Source organism: Monodelphis domestica, chromosome 6 (genome assembly GCF_027887165.1).
Source record: "Monodelphis domestica isolate mMonDom1 chromosome 6, mMonDom1.pri, whole genome shotgun sequence".
In the NCBI taxonomy this organism is placed as follows: domain Eukaryota; kingdom Metazoa; phylum Chordata; class Mammalia; order Didelphimorphia; family Didelphidae; genus Monodelphis; species Monodelphis domestica.
Window position 1 is genome coordinate 270,506,647 of NC_077232.1, and position 14,998 is coordinate 270,521,644.

General features: G+C 34.6%; 1 protein-coding gene across 2 annotated transcripts in view; it reads right to left on the reverse strand.

Annotated features, from left to right (window-relative positions):
- Positions 1–14,998, reverse strand: part of CFAP299 (cilia and flagella associated protein 299) — a 530,824-nt gene that overhangs the window by 89,452 nt on the left and 426,374 nt on the right. The window lies entirely within an intron of this gene.

Consider the following 14,998-nt stretch of genomic DNA (forward strand, 5'->3'; position numbering starts at 1 on the left):
GCCATGTGAATAATACATTTATGAGGAGAGAATATAAAAAATAAATGTTTTTTGGACTGGATCTATAACTTCATCAATGTAGGGCAACTCTCTTTGAGGGATTCCCTCTACCAATTCAGAGAGGCATCTATTTTGGAATGTATAGGATTAGAGAGTTTCCTAGGAAACTAAGAAGTGAGTTAGGTGAATAGGTTTCTATGGCATGGTAGACAAAATTCTGTGGAGATGAGTCAGGTTCCCCAACTTTCACCCTCTATCTCCAATCTATTGCTAAGGCTTGTTGATTTTATTTCCATGATATTTCTCAAATATGCCCCTACCGTGGTGCAAGTACTCATCATGTCATGTCTATTCTTCTTTAATAGTCTGCCTGTCCCAAGCCTCTCCCCACACCTATCCATCCTCCAATCAACTGACACAGTGATCTCCCTAAAGAGCATGGGTCCAACCAAGTCACTTCCTACTTAATAAACTCCAGCAGTTCCTTAATCACTTCTAGGACCAAATAGAAAAATCCTCTGTTCGGCATTCAAAGCCCTTCCTAATATGTCCCCCTGCTTTCTAAGCTTCTTACTCTTGTCATTCCTTCTGCTCCCCACTTCAATCCAGCTGCACTGGCCTTCTTGCTGTTCCTCAAATAACATACTCCATTTTTTAAGGCTTGTCCCCCATGCAAGAATTTTCTTCTTCCTCATCTCTGCTACCTTGTTTCCTTCAGCCCTAGCTGAACTCTTAACTTCTTCACTTTTCTTAATTCTAAAGCTTTCTCTCTATTGATTATTTCCGATTCATCCTGTAAATGCATTGTTTGTTCATAGGTATTTGCCTGTCTCCCCCATTACATGGGGAGCTTCTTGAGGGGAAGCATTGTCTTTATCTTCCTTTTTACTCCCAGACTTTAAGCTCAGGGTCTGGAGCTTAGTAGGCACTTAACAGATTCTTTATTGAGTAACTATGTCTTAGAAGGATGAATCAACCTGCCTGTGGATTGAGGGGAGCAGGTCCTGTGCTGGCTTCTTACCACCATTAAAAAAAGAATTAAGTTATTTTATTAAATGTTTATGAACACGTAACTTCAAAAAATCTGCAATTTCACTTTTGCTACCGATAAATTCAACTACTTTAATTTTCTTTCCTCATTTAACATCTGAGAATATTAATGCAATAGATTCCCACCCCACCCCCCTACTTTTTTTACTTTGCATCTTAGAATCAATACTTTGTATTGGTTCTAAGGCAGAAGAGAATAATGGATAGGCAATGGGGGTTAAGGAACTTGCTCAGGGTCACAGAGGTAGGCAGTGTCTGAGTCTAGATTTGAACCCAGGACCTCTCATCTCCAAGCCTGACTCTATCCATTTAGCCTCTTAGCTGCCCCCCCTTAATCTAAACAAGTACCCTATGTATAAAAAGGAAACATTTATAGAGGTTTCCAAACAAAATCTATAACTTAATTCTGTATAACTCAGCAGGATAATTCAGGGATAGGATCAAATCTCAGGAGTAAGTCAGAAGTTTAACATTTCATCCTCTATGCACTTTCCATATATTCTCCCAACACTACATATTCCCTCGGAGATAAGACTACCATTTGAGAGATAGGTCATGAATAAGCAGGTTTTACAGAGATAGTAACATCAAACTAACAAACATGTAAAGCTCCCTCCATCTAGTTCCACACAGAGCTCAAAGTGGTGCCAACAGAATCTCCCTCCCTCCTCACTTCCAACCTACTTTGTAAATTCTCTATGGTTTCAGCAATGTCCCTATGTTTACTTTAATACCATTTATGTATTTGTCAAGAGACACAGTTATGTTTCTTATAAAAACATTTTATGATGATGATTGTTTCTTAAAACACAAACTAAACTCCAAGAGTCAGACTGGTCAAGGAAGTTGAAATTCCACACAGAAAGAACAAATCCTCTCATGTTGTGTTAGGAACATTGGCCTCTTATTTTGGCTTCTGCTGGCCTTACTCAGCTGGCAGGCTGCAGTGCCACTGGACAGTGGCTGCTGGCTTGGGCCTCTGCCAGGGGAGCCTGGCTGCACTGGGCTCTTCTCAGAGCTCTGCTCTTCTGAAGGCAGCTGCAGTCTTCTCCACCCTCAGTCACCCGCTTGGCTGAGGTACTCTGCTGGAATGTTACCTGACTCATTTCAGCTGGAGTAAAAAAGCGAGGTCTTGAAGCTGGAATCAGAGCTTTCCTTGGATTCTCCCCAAGTCACCTCCAGGCAGGTGAATCTGACATCTACTCTTTAACAAATCTTTTTTGGCCCTTTCAGTCAGGAAGCCACTTCTGTCTTGTCTTATGGGGATGCATTTCAGTTCTGTCCCAACTCATATTTCTTGGAGAATTTTATGTAGATGAGTGGCCAAAGGTAGAATGATGAATACGATTTGTGCCCTGGAAGTGAATTCGTGACTGACTTCATCCCATCCATTTGAGTTAGTGTTTTACTTTTCTGGAGAAAGGGAATATTTAGTTTGCATCTGAAGGTTTTCGCTTGACATTTTAATATCTCTTTTTTTAATTCCTCTGTAGACATTACTTTCTCATACAGGACCAAGTCTTTTGTACTTAGGAAGTTAAAAAAGGTTAAGACAAGTGGTAGATATATATACACTGATGGCAAAGAGAGGGAAAGAATTAGGAGATTAATGAAGATACAGAAGAATGTCAATGCTGAGTTGTGTTTGGCACCTTGTGGGCACGATTACTGCAATATGGCAGGTGTTTTCCATTGTTTTGCCTAGAAAGAATAAGTATACTTTCCAGTGTCATTGAACATTTCTCCTAGTCAGAAGTTGGATGGTTGGTTGGCTTATTTTTTCCAGGTTAGCAATAACTTAGTTCACCTAGTGAACTTTAGAGGAATGTCAAGATTTTTAGAAGCACACAAAATAAGGCAGACCCAGCATCTTGATTCTATCTCTAGGATCATCAATAACATTGGAGAGAGCAGTTTCAGCAGAAATAAGGGTTTAGGAGCAGCTTTTAAAGGACTGGAAAGGTGAGTAGCAAGGAAATGTAGACAACATACAAAAACACTTCTATGAATTTTGTTGCAAAAGGGAGAAGGGATATAGTAGAAGAGTCTGAGGTGATGGAAGGGTAATTAAGGATGTGGGATTCCTAGGCATATTGATAGGTAGCCAAGAAAGAACTAATGGATCTGGAGAGAGATCAAAGAGAAGATGGAATAAAAATGAGAGTATGGATGCTATCTCCAAAGAGATGAAATGGTACAGGATCAAGAAGCTAATCTAGGGAAGGAGAACAGCAACTTCTTATGCAGACTGGCACAGTGGAGGAGAGAATAGAGGATGATTTTGAGGTATATAAGTAGGGAGAAAAAGGACCACAAAATGTATTTTCTCTTCAGCAAAATGGCAGGGGAGGCTGTGTACTAACAGAGGAAGTATAAGATTGTTGCTGTAGAGAGTGTGAATCAGAGAAATAGTAAAATAATGGACTATGGACTAGTCTGAGACTTCGGGGCTTTCTCTAACAGAATTTGGAGTAGAAAAAAAATTATAGTAGCACCAAGTTAGAGACTGGCAAAGAAACCAGGGGGCAAGGACTTCCCTGATCTACCAATGGGTCATGAATGTGATTGGAATTCAGTGAGGTTAGAGGACTAGGAGAATGGGGAGAGAAAGGGAGGTACCAAGAGGAATGAAGAACAGTTTTAGGGGAGAGAAGAAAGATTAGCAGTTTCAATAATCAATAAGCATTTGCTAAGTAATGAACTGTCCTATAAAAGCTGGGACTTGAAGTGAAGTGGGTGAAGAAATGTTACATACAAAAAAAACTGAAGGTGGAGGTGAGGGGAAATTTCAAGGGGCTAAGAAAAAAAAACAAAATAAAACAAAACCTGCAAAGGGGCCTGATGGTATCTGATCTCAAACTATTCTGCACAATACTACAAAGCAGTAATCATCAACTTAAATTGTGTGTACTGGTTAAAAACAGAGCAGTCAATAAACAAAAGAGTAAATGTACAAAATATGTAAACAAATGAACAATAGGATTCGATGAGCCCAGAGACCTTAGTTATTTGTAAGAGTACATTCATTATTAAGTAAAAACTGGGGGCAGGGGGAATGGAGGGGAGGGAAGAATCAGAAATTATTCTAGAAGAGATCAAGTATAGATAAGCTTTTCTCACTGTATACCAAAATAACAATCAATGGATAGATAGAATAGAGGAACAAGAGAGAAATTACTTTCAGCTCTATGGATAAGGAGAAGAGTTAATGATTCAGGCATGAAAAAATGCAGTATTTTAAAATATAATAAAATTTTAAAAGATTTTAAATTAGAAAATGCACATTTTTAAATCCTCCCCAAATAAAATGAACAATTTTGATTCTGTAAAATTTTTAAAGTTCTTGCATAAACATAACCAATACAGCTAAAATGAGAAGATAAATTGAAAAGCAATCTTGGCAGCAAGTGGTCACTGATCTGATCCCTAAATTAATAAATGAAATTAACTAGTTGATACCTTACTACCTCTCCAGATCTAAATCTATGTCATTTTGTTATTATTCAGTCATTTTTCATTCATGTCTAAGTTTTCATGACGCCATTTGGGATTTTCTTGGTAAAGCTATTGGAACAGGTTGTCATTTCCTTCTCCAGTTCATTTTATAGAAAAGAAATTGGAGAAAAACAAGGTTAAATGACTTGCTCAGGGTGATTCAGCTAGAATCTTTCCAATTCAAAGCCTGATACACTATCACCATGCCACTTATTTGTTCATGCCCTATGTCCTATGAACTCCAATAAATTTTTAAATGATTCCATGATTTTAATATTTACTCATCCTAACTAAATAAATAACTGATAAAGAACCTGTGATCTGATAAAAATAAAATTTAGGGCCCAAAGGAATTTTACCTATTTCTATAGCAAAATATTATTTTCTTTTATTATTATATTATTTTCTTTTACAAACTCAATGTCAATAAAAATTATTGACTGCTAGGTAATAGACATATAATAACAAATTACAATATTGTTTTATAAGGGACTAGAGGTCATTAGCAACATTGGTCTGGTATTTCTGAGCAATTTCACTCTATCTTTTTGTTTTCAACAGATCAAATGAAAGCTATACTTGGTACTTTCATTCAGGAATGAAAGAAGGCACACGTAATGATAGAAGAAAAGCTTCAAAAATGCATGTTCCCATTTTTATTTAGATATTAATTAAGTAGAATTATTTAACTATTATAATAATTTATTAGAGAGCATTTCTGGAAAACCTCTAATACAAAGACAAACATCGTCTTTATGTTAGAGTGGAATCTTCTGACATGGCAGAGAGGGTAAAACATACACTTTCACTTAAGTACTCTGTGACCTCACTCTTGAACCATTTTTTAGTTGAAAATTATGATACAAGGTCTTGTAAGCCTCTTTTTGCATCTACTGTTTTTTGGGGGAAAAAAACTGATGGGAAATTTAGTTTTTACTATTTCATATAGATCTCTGGTTGATTGTCTTTCCCCAGATGTGGAATAAAATAGATTCATAAGCTTGTGAGGAGAAATTACATCCCATGTTGCCTGACATTTCTTGCCAAACATTAATGAGGCGATATAGACAAGATCCTTACTGAAAAGGAAATGTATGAAGAGACAGGCCAAACTAGTTTCTTTAAACACACTAAGCAAAATAATTGAAAATTAAATATTTATTTCAGAAGTGTGACTGAAATCAAAATATGCTGAATTTTTAAAATGGCTATCTGAGACTGAAAGTATGATAACAGAAAAAAGATAATTCTTATCTACAAAAATGTTCACTTCTAGTAGAGATTGTTTTGTTTGCTTTGGAGATTCCCATTTTCTGAAGAGAAGTGATTTCGTAAATCAATTCTAGTTTTGCTTTTCTTTTTTCCAAAAGATATATTGGTTAAATATATATTTTAGAAATCTTATAGTTTCTTGAAAAAAATTTTTTAGGAAACTTCCCAAGCTAGGCATTCTTTAAAATAATATGTATACATACATTTCCCAATTTATCTAATATTTTCTGAGAAAGCAATCTCTCAAAACAATGGATTAAAGAGGAGAAAAAAATAATTCTGCAAAAATAACTGATATCTTGAAAAAGTCTGTATATATACAGTGCTCTATTCACATTAATCCCTAATCACATTAATTAATATGTAAATAAGTAAAGAGAGGTAAGGCCTTCTTATATTTCTTCTTTGAGGTATGGATATAATTGATGATTTATCTTGACTGTTTTAGGGATTTCTGGAACTTGGTTTCACAGAAAGATCACGGAATTCTTTCCTTTATAATAAGGATTGGGTTGTGAGGATCTTCTGACTTTATAAGCATCACAGTATTTTATTACTGTTTTTACTTTGTACAGCATTATTATTTGAAACATGCCATATTAATTTTGGAATTTAGATGTATAAAATTTGTGAAGGCAGACTTTTTTGTTAGCTTGACTATTTTATAGTTCTTTTTTCTAGGTATGGTGATAATGAGCAATAAGAACATAAAGTTGGATTGGGACATAATGAACATTTTCTGAGCTGGGAAAAAAAGCAGGATCAAAGTAGGGTTTTTTGATGGATTGATTTGACAACTACTGAAATGAGTGGGAGGAAGACACAAAAGGAAGGAAAACCACTTGGGAAGTTATAACAATAGAGTGAGCAGGGTGAGATGAAGTTAGAGTAGAATAGTAGTGGTGAAAATGGAAAAGAAGCTGCAGATGCCAGGGAGACTTCAAAGGAAGAATGAAGAAAATTGGTGAATAATTGGATAAAGAGAATTAGGACTGTCTACAGGCTTTTTAAGCCTCACTGATTGGCAGAATGGTGCTACCAAAAACAGAGACAGGGAAATGAGAAAGGGCACCTCATTTTGGTAAGGGGCTGGGAGGAAGAGAGGCTAATGATCATAATCTGGTACATGTTGAATTTCAGTATTTCTAATCACTAAGAAAATCTCAAATGAATTGTGCATATTGTGACACATCTGGGAAAGGCACTTGCAGACACTGTTAGGCTCAGAATTAAAAAAAAAAGAAGAAGAGAGCAAGTCAGATTGCATTTGGGAAGTTACAAAATTCTTAATAATTCAAAGTTTCTACCAGTGTGGCCAACATTTAAAATTTCTAGAGCATGGAAGTTCTCTCATATGTAATAATGGGATAATAATATCATTTACCACATAGGGTTTTTGTGAGGATAAAATGAAATAATATATATAAAGCATTTTAGAAATGTCAAAGCACTACATAAGTGTTAGCTTTTATTATTATTGTTATTGTTATTGCAAGAGAGAATAAAGGAAATTGCAAGAAATTATTCTGCCTAATGAGGTGCGAACAAAATTGAAAACTGATGAAATAAATGTATAGTTATTTTAAAAATAATATCAGAAAAAGAAATTGAACAAATCAGAAAGAAACTTTTTGTGGGGTAGGGATGAGGGAAATGATGGTGGAGGAATCAGGACCACAGGAATTTAAAGGTAACTTTTAACAAACATCCAAACAATTAACTTCAATATTATATAAACTAACTGAAACAAATAGGAAAAGAAGCATCTAACCAAACTCTTTCTATGATATAGATGTTTTCCAGATTCTAGGGAGAGAGAAATCGGAGAAATAAAACATTAGGCCAATATTGAATAAAATAGCAAACTGCAGTCAATATTAAAGAAATAAAGATTAAATACCATGGCCAAGTTGGAAAACTATATACACAAGACAATATAAATAAAAATAAATAAAATGATACTATTGGCAAATGTAGGGAAAATGATACTTCTAAAAAATAATCTAGAAGAATACACCTCTAGAAAGGTGAAACATGAAAGATTAATTTATATATGCATGTTGGTCTCCCTGATGATATCTGGGGAGGGTGGGAAGAGGCTGAGAAAATTGTGGATCAGATTTATTATATCTGAGGGATGAACTTTGTACATTATTCCCCAATATATATTTATTAATATTAATAATTACAGATTGGCAACTTCCTATAGAAAAATAGTGAAGTCAGGTGCCCTCCACTAGGAGATATCATTCTCTCATTTTGAAGAATAGAAGAAACTCCTTCCCCAAGTAGCTTAAACACATATATTAACATAGGCTTTAATATACTCTTTTTTCAAAAAGTTGCTGAGACTGCCCCCCCCTTTTTTCTTCTATTCCCCTGAGAAGAAGTTTAGGGGTGACCTAATTCCTATGAGAGAAATATCAAAACTTACAAGTTATAATCTTTACTACATGTCCCAAGAAATGTTGCAATGCTATGGCCTGAGCAATGTTTCAAAAAGAGTTTCCTAAATCTGATAAATCCTTGTATAGGCCTAAAACCATGACTCAACTAAAAAAAAATGCAAACCTAAGGCCTGACTTATTGCAGTCTGGTGAATCCTTGGACAGGAAGGAAGATAGGAGGAGGAATATATAGAGGATGGAAAGGTAGAGATAGCATTGTGTTGGATCCCTATAAAATCTCAGAAAAACTAGGCATTGGGGCCCACTGTTTCTGGGACCTCAGACTGTGGAGCCATTGTCTCTTTCTCCCCCCACCTTGTGAGAATACTGGCCCTCGCCCCTCCCTACACCCCCAACTCTTCTGAGCTTGCTACCTATGCCCAGGTAGTCCCCTGTCTAAGGCCCAGAAAGTATCCTTCACTCTATGCCCCCCCACACCTCTGAATAAAGCCACATGAATCTTGTCTGCTCATTAGCGTGATTTTGGGGGTACAAGCCCCCCCCGAATTTCACTCCACACATATGGATATGAAGAAAAGTAAGCTAAACTAAGAGATTTGTGATTTCATTAGTAAAGTCTTCTTTTTCTTTGTATAAAAATGCTTGCTTTGTAAAATTTGTAATTAAAAAAGGAAAACATAATGTCCTTTGTTATAAACACTGAAAGGCAAAGTAATAAATTAACTTTTTCAGAATTTGGTAAACAGTATCTAGCTAAAAAAAAAAAGAACTAAAATGATCTGTAATGGAGAAATTCTAGAAGCCTTCACAATGAGATCAAGGGTAACATAGTATAGTAGTAGTAGTAGCCTCTCGGTAACTGAGGATGACGATTGTCTTTGTGCGTTTTCATCTATGATAGATGAGTGTGCACAAAGACACTTGTGCGTGAAGGAGATTTAAGTGGAAAAGTCGATGCACAGAGACAGTCCCACTCTCTCGGCGTTGGAAGCCTGGGTCCAGTGGCACGAAAAATCGTTACACCTGGAGACTTCCTCAGCTGCATTGGATGGCCGTGTTGTCTTTTGTGCTCCAACACGCCCTAAGCACTCCACAGTGCTTTGCTGTGTCGCCCTCTCAGCCGTTGAACCTTCTTATTGATTTCTTCCGTCTGTTCAGCCGAAGCAGTCTTCACATGCTGGGTGAGCAAAGCCCTGGTTCACCAGGGGTCGACGACCCCTCACAAGGTTTAGCTGACCTGTCGAAGCCGTTGCCCGGGGTGTGGCCGCTGCCGCATGCTAGCAGCTACTGGGAGCCACAAGTGAGAGCTGGGTGTCAGGTGGGGTCAGAGGCTGGAGAGCTGCCCTAGGAGGTCATGACAAGCCCTCCATACCAGAGATACTACCCCTCCCTGAACACCCCATACACTGCCTATCATAAAAATGAGGCTAAAATACAATTGTCCAATAGAGAAACTGTACTGATTATTAATGGAATTGGGTAATATTGGAATTTGTAAAGAAATTGTGGTCTTTTTAGAAGAATTATATATACAAGAAGAAGTGGAAACAGCAGAACTATGAGAAACCCAGAAAGGTTTAATCAAGATCTCAGATTCAAATTAGGGATGATAAACAGTAAGGGTATCATAGAAATATCTATTTTTACCAACATTATTTGGTAGAGTTCAGTTCTAGAAATGCTAAATTATTACAATAAGATGAGAAAAAGAAATTGAGGGAATGAATACAGGCAAAGAAGAAACAAAATGACTATTTTTGACAATAATACTTAGAGTACTCCAGAGATTCAATTAAAATTCATTGAAATAATAACTCAGTGAGTATCATAATAAAAGATAAACCTAAAAAAAAAACCCAAAAGGCTTTCTGTATATTGAGAACAAAACCCATCAAAAAAGAGATTTCATTCAAAATAACTATATCCCAGCTACCAAGAATCATTTAGGAATTGTATGAATAGAGTAACAAGGCATTCTTTATAGAGTTAAAAACAAATAATTAGAGAGATTATTTATGGCTGGACAATGTTAATATGACATAGGAACTGGACTACTTAAAATAATTTTCAAATTCACTTTCAACCAAGCCACCAAAGGGTTTCTTTTTTGCACAAAATACAAAAACGAAATGAATTTCCCAGAACAAAATATTAAGAATCTTTAGAGGAAAAAATGAAAAACAAACAAACAAAGAACTCTCCACATATCAAAAGTATTTGCTATTGTTTAAAAAACAGAAAAGTTTATTGATGGAAGAGAGTAGGAAAAAATAGTAATAACAATACCTAGCGTTTTGCTGAGCACTTTAACTGTTATCTCGTATGTAAAAACCCAGAACAATAAAATCTATTAAATTAAAATAAAATAAATTAGCACTAACGTCAACAAATTCTAGGGCACCAACTACTAGGATAAGAATGATCAATTTTACAAAAAACAAAATATTATGAAAGGAGTCTGGCAAAAATTATGCTTAGGACATCATCTCATCATCATAACGCTCCAAATAGAAAAATAATGACTTGAAAAATCATCTTTGTGGGTTCAAATTTGGCTTCAAACACTTAATAGCTAGGTGGCCTCACTCAGTTCCTCATCTGTAAAATGAGCTGAGAAAGAAAATGGCAAAATACTGTAGTATGTTTGCCAAGAAAACCCCAAATGGGGTAACGAAGAGTCAGTCACAGCTGAAGCTACTAAACAAGAAAAGATATGGAAATATGTTTTGCATGTATAATCTTTACCAAACTGCTTGCCTTCTCAAGGAGAGTGTGTAGGAGTGAGGGAGAGAAGAAATTTGGGGCTCAAAATTTGAGAAAAAATAAAAATCATTTAAAAACAAGGTTACATGCTCTAAACCTAAAAAAAAAAATGCGTAAGTCAAAGTTTTAAGTATAATCCTACAAGGAAAAAAATGAATCTTGAATGAGCTAAAGGATTTTCATTCTTGATGAAAAAAGATAGAGACAATGACACATGTAAAACCCAGTGGAATTGCATGTTGGCTATGGGAGAGGGGGTGGGAGGTGGGGAGGTAAAGAACATGGAATCATATAATGATGGGAAAATCTTCTTAATTAATCAATAAAATTAAATTTTAAAATAAAGAAAAAGGAAAAAAGAGATTAGAAAGAACTTTTGATGAAAAAACCAGAGGCAAAAAGGAACTTTGATATACAAGTATGGAGTCAAGGGAAAATACATACACATACACACACATAGACACACACGCGACAAGAAAACTAATATGTAAACAAGAAACAAAACTGTCACATTAGAGGACATGATCGTGACTGTAGCCCTTTAAGAGTGAACTAAAATAAATTAAAACAATAACCTCAGTAACTTTGCTGATATAAAATAAATCTGAGTAAATTATCATGATTTCTCTAAAATATCAATAAAACCCTGCAGGAAGTTATAGAATGAGAAGTTCGATTTAAAGCAACTTAAGAATACACAAAATACCTACCAAATTTCTTATAATAGAAAATCATCATATATAGAATATAGACCTAATGAGGAGGAAAATGTTCATGGGTAGGATTAAACCAATATAATAAAAGGACAATGCCATATATATTAATTAATTTATTCCAAACTAGAAAAAATTAAAATTAAATTCCTGTGGTAGTAGAAAAGGTCAAGACTCTCATGGGAAACAAAAAGAAATGCAAATGATAGTAATCTAGAAGTGCCAGATCTTACAATATAGCAGAATTGTAATTCACAAAACAATTTGGTTCTTGTTAAAAAATGCAGAGGTCAATCAATGAAACTGATTAATTTATACAATATGCGGAAGGAAATATATCTAGCACCAGGATAATTGGTAAACACAAACAACCTATATTTTGTCAGTATTTGACAAAAACTGCAGGGGAAACTGGCTAGTAATACTGAAGCAATTAAACTAAACTGGTATTTCATACCAAGTGGATTTGTGATCACATAATTAAAAAAAAAAGAGTAAATATGAGGCAAACAATATAAATTAAATCTACAGATAGAAGAAAAGTTTATGACCAAACAAGGGGTAGAGAAAGATCACAGAAAATAAAATGGATGATTTTGATTTCATGAAATATGAAAGGTTGTTTTTTCTTTTGCACAAACAAATCCAATAAAGCTAAGATTAAAAGTGAAACCCAATTACTGGGGGAAAAATCTTTGTAGCAAATTATTCAGGTAAAGGTCTCACTTTCAAGATATATGAGGAATTCACTCAAATTGATAAGAATAAGAAGTCTTCCCCAAAATGATAAATAGTTTAAGGATATGGACAGGCAATTCTTAAGAGAAGAAACTCAAGCTATAGATAGCCATTTGGGAAAAAATGGTCCAAATCACAACTAATTAGAGTAATACCAATTAAAGCAATTCTGAGGTTTTACCTCGTATCCATCAGAGTGGCAAAGATGGGAAAAATTATAAATGTGGAAGGGCTGGGGAAAACAGGCATACTGATCCATTATGGTGAAACTGTGAATGGATGTAATAATGCTAGAAATCAATTTGGAATTATATATACAATTTGGAATAATATATCAGTTATTAAATAGTGCCTGCTCTTTGTAGCTAGGCCTATACCCAAAAGAGATCAAAGAAATAAGGTGCAATATTTATGGCAGCTCTTTTTTAGTAGAAAAAACAAATTATAAAAATTACTTTGTAAACTTCTATAAGATTGAAGAATGAAATGTGATGAAGCAAGAAAACAATTTATATAGCAACAACCCTGTGAAGACAAACAACTTTGAAAATTGTAATTCATGATTCAAGAGAAATAATGATGAAATGATATCAATTACAGAGAAGTGACAGATTTTAGATGCAGAATGAAACATATTTTTTAATTTCTGCATGTAGCCATCAAGAGAATTTATTTTGCACATCTATGCATTATTTGTTATAAGGAATTTGTTTTTTCCCCTAGTGCATTGGGAAGTGGGAGGGAGAAAAAAATCTGTTAATTTAAAAAGAAATAATTTTTTAAATAATAGTGCTTTAGATGTGGAAAGTTGAATAAACTTTTAGATGAGATTAGCATATTGCTAGCTTTATTCAACTTTTATTTTATTACTAGAGACCTCTAATTAAAGGGTGCAATATGCAAATACTTATCACGTAAATACAAAACACATCAATAAAAGTTAAAAGAAAAAATATTTTATTTTGAAAACAAAGGAAAATTTAATATTACTTCATTTCCACCAGCAGTTGTAGATGGGGTTTACTTAACAAGCCTATATTTAGTAAGCAACAAAGATTATAAAAGAAAACCCCAAGGCTGAAAAGATTTAGCATTTATTGAATATCTGACATGACAAGAACTGGTGACAAGAATTGTAATCAGAAGCCCTGCATTTTGTGGATGTTTTTTCATAAAATATTGGGGATGATTTTGAATTTATGAAAGCATAAGACTTTTGCTTCCTATCCCAAGAAATCCAAGTTCTAAGAACCTTTAAATATTGCTGAAGGCTTTTTATATTATTCTTATGCACCTGCCTGATCAGAACATCAGCAAATTATTTTCACTGACAAGTAACTAATTTATGAATAAATAAGAAGTTGGAGGAGGGCGTCCTATTAGAAATACTAATCGCAAAATATCCAGGAAAACTCAAACAATGATGGATAAAGTAACTGAATCAATGTCATAAACTGAACTATTGCTTACAATCCCCTGCTTGTAATATTGATACATAAAAACTGAAAAACAAATGTTTTTAATGAAGTCACTACACAAAATATTTATAAACTCTAAGGTACACAGAAGAAAAAACTTTCAAAATACAGAGATATACCAAAGAAGATCAAATTCATATCGGGACAGGATAAACATGAAGACAGAGTAAGGATCTTTCTTTAAGCCTGCAGAGGGGAGGAATTCATCCTAATACTTAAATTCAAATATAAAAATGAGTTATTGTATTCACCTGTGCAACAGTTTATAGGACATTAAATATAAAAGAATAATAGTAGGATAGATTCTTGTTTCAAAATTTCTATCTAAGCTACGTGGGAAAAGATAAAAACAAGTTGAAAATAATTAGAATAACAGCTAAAATAAATCTCAAACTTTTTTTGGGTAAGGCAATTTATATGCATCTTATCATTTGACCATTACAATAGTCTTGCTGGAGAGGCAATACAAAGAGAACCTGTTATATATTTTTGTCCTAATATTTCAGATATGGAAACCTGTCCAAAGACTGAATTAACCAGGGTAATATAGCTAGTTAGTGGTAGAGGTGAAAGTTGAATACTGGTCATCTGAATTAAAAGATTCTCATATGCCAAAATGAGCCCTGGATCTCTAATCCATAAAATTAAGAGGCCAGAGTGGATCATGGATTTAAATATGGAATGGGCATTAGAGGTTCCATTAGTATATCCCTTTATTTTTTGATTGAGGAAAGGACTAAAGAGGTTGTGAGTTGCTTAAGAACAAGGAATCAAGATTTAAACTAAGCACCTTTGACTCCTAATACAGGGCTATTCATTGCATCCCATTTTATATTGTCTTTTACCCCTAAAATCCTATGGTTACTGCAAAGAATCACTATCTGAAGGCACAAAAAAATATCTGAAAGCACAAAAAGTCCAAGTCAAAATTAGCCAACCAATTTAAACACAAACACTGACATCTTCAACTCAACATGTCCCAAACTGAACTCATCTTTCCCCCCAAACCCTCCCTTCTTCCAAATTCCTTTATTATTGTGTAAGGTACCACCATCATTTCAGTTACTCAGGCTCACAACCC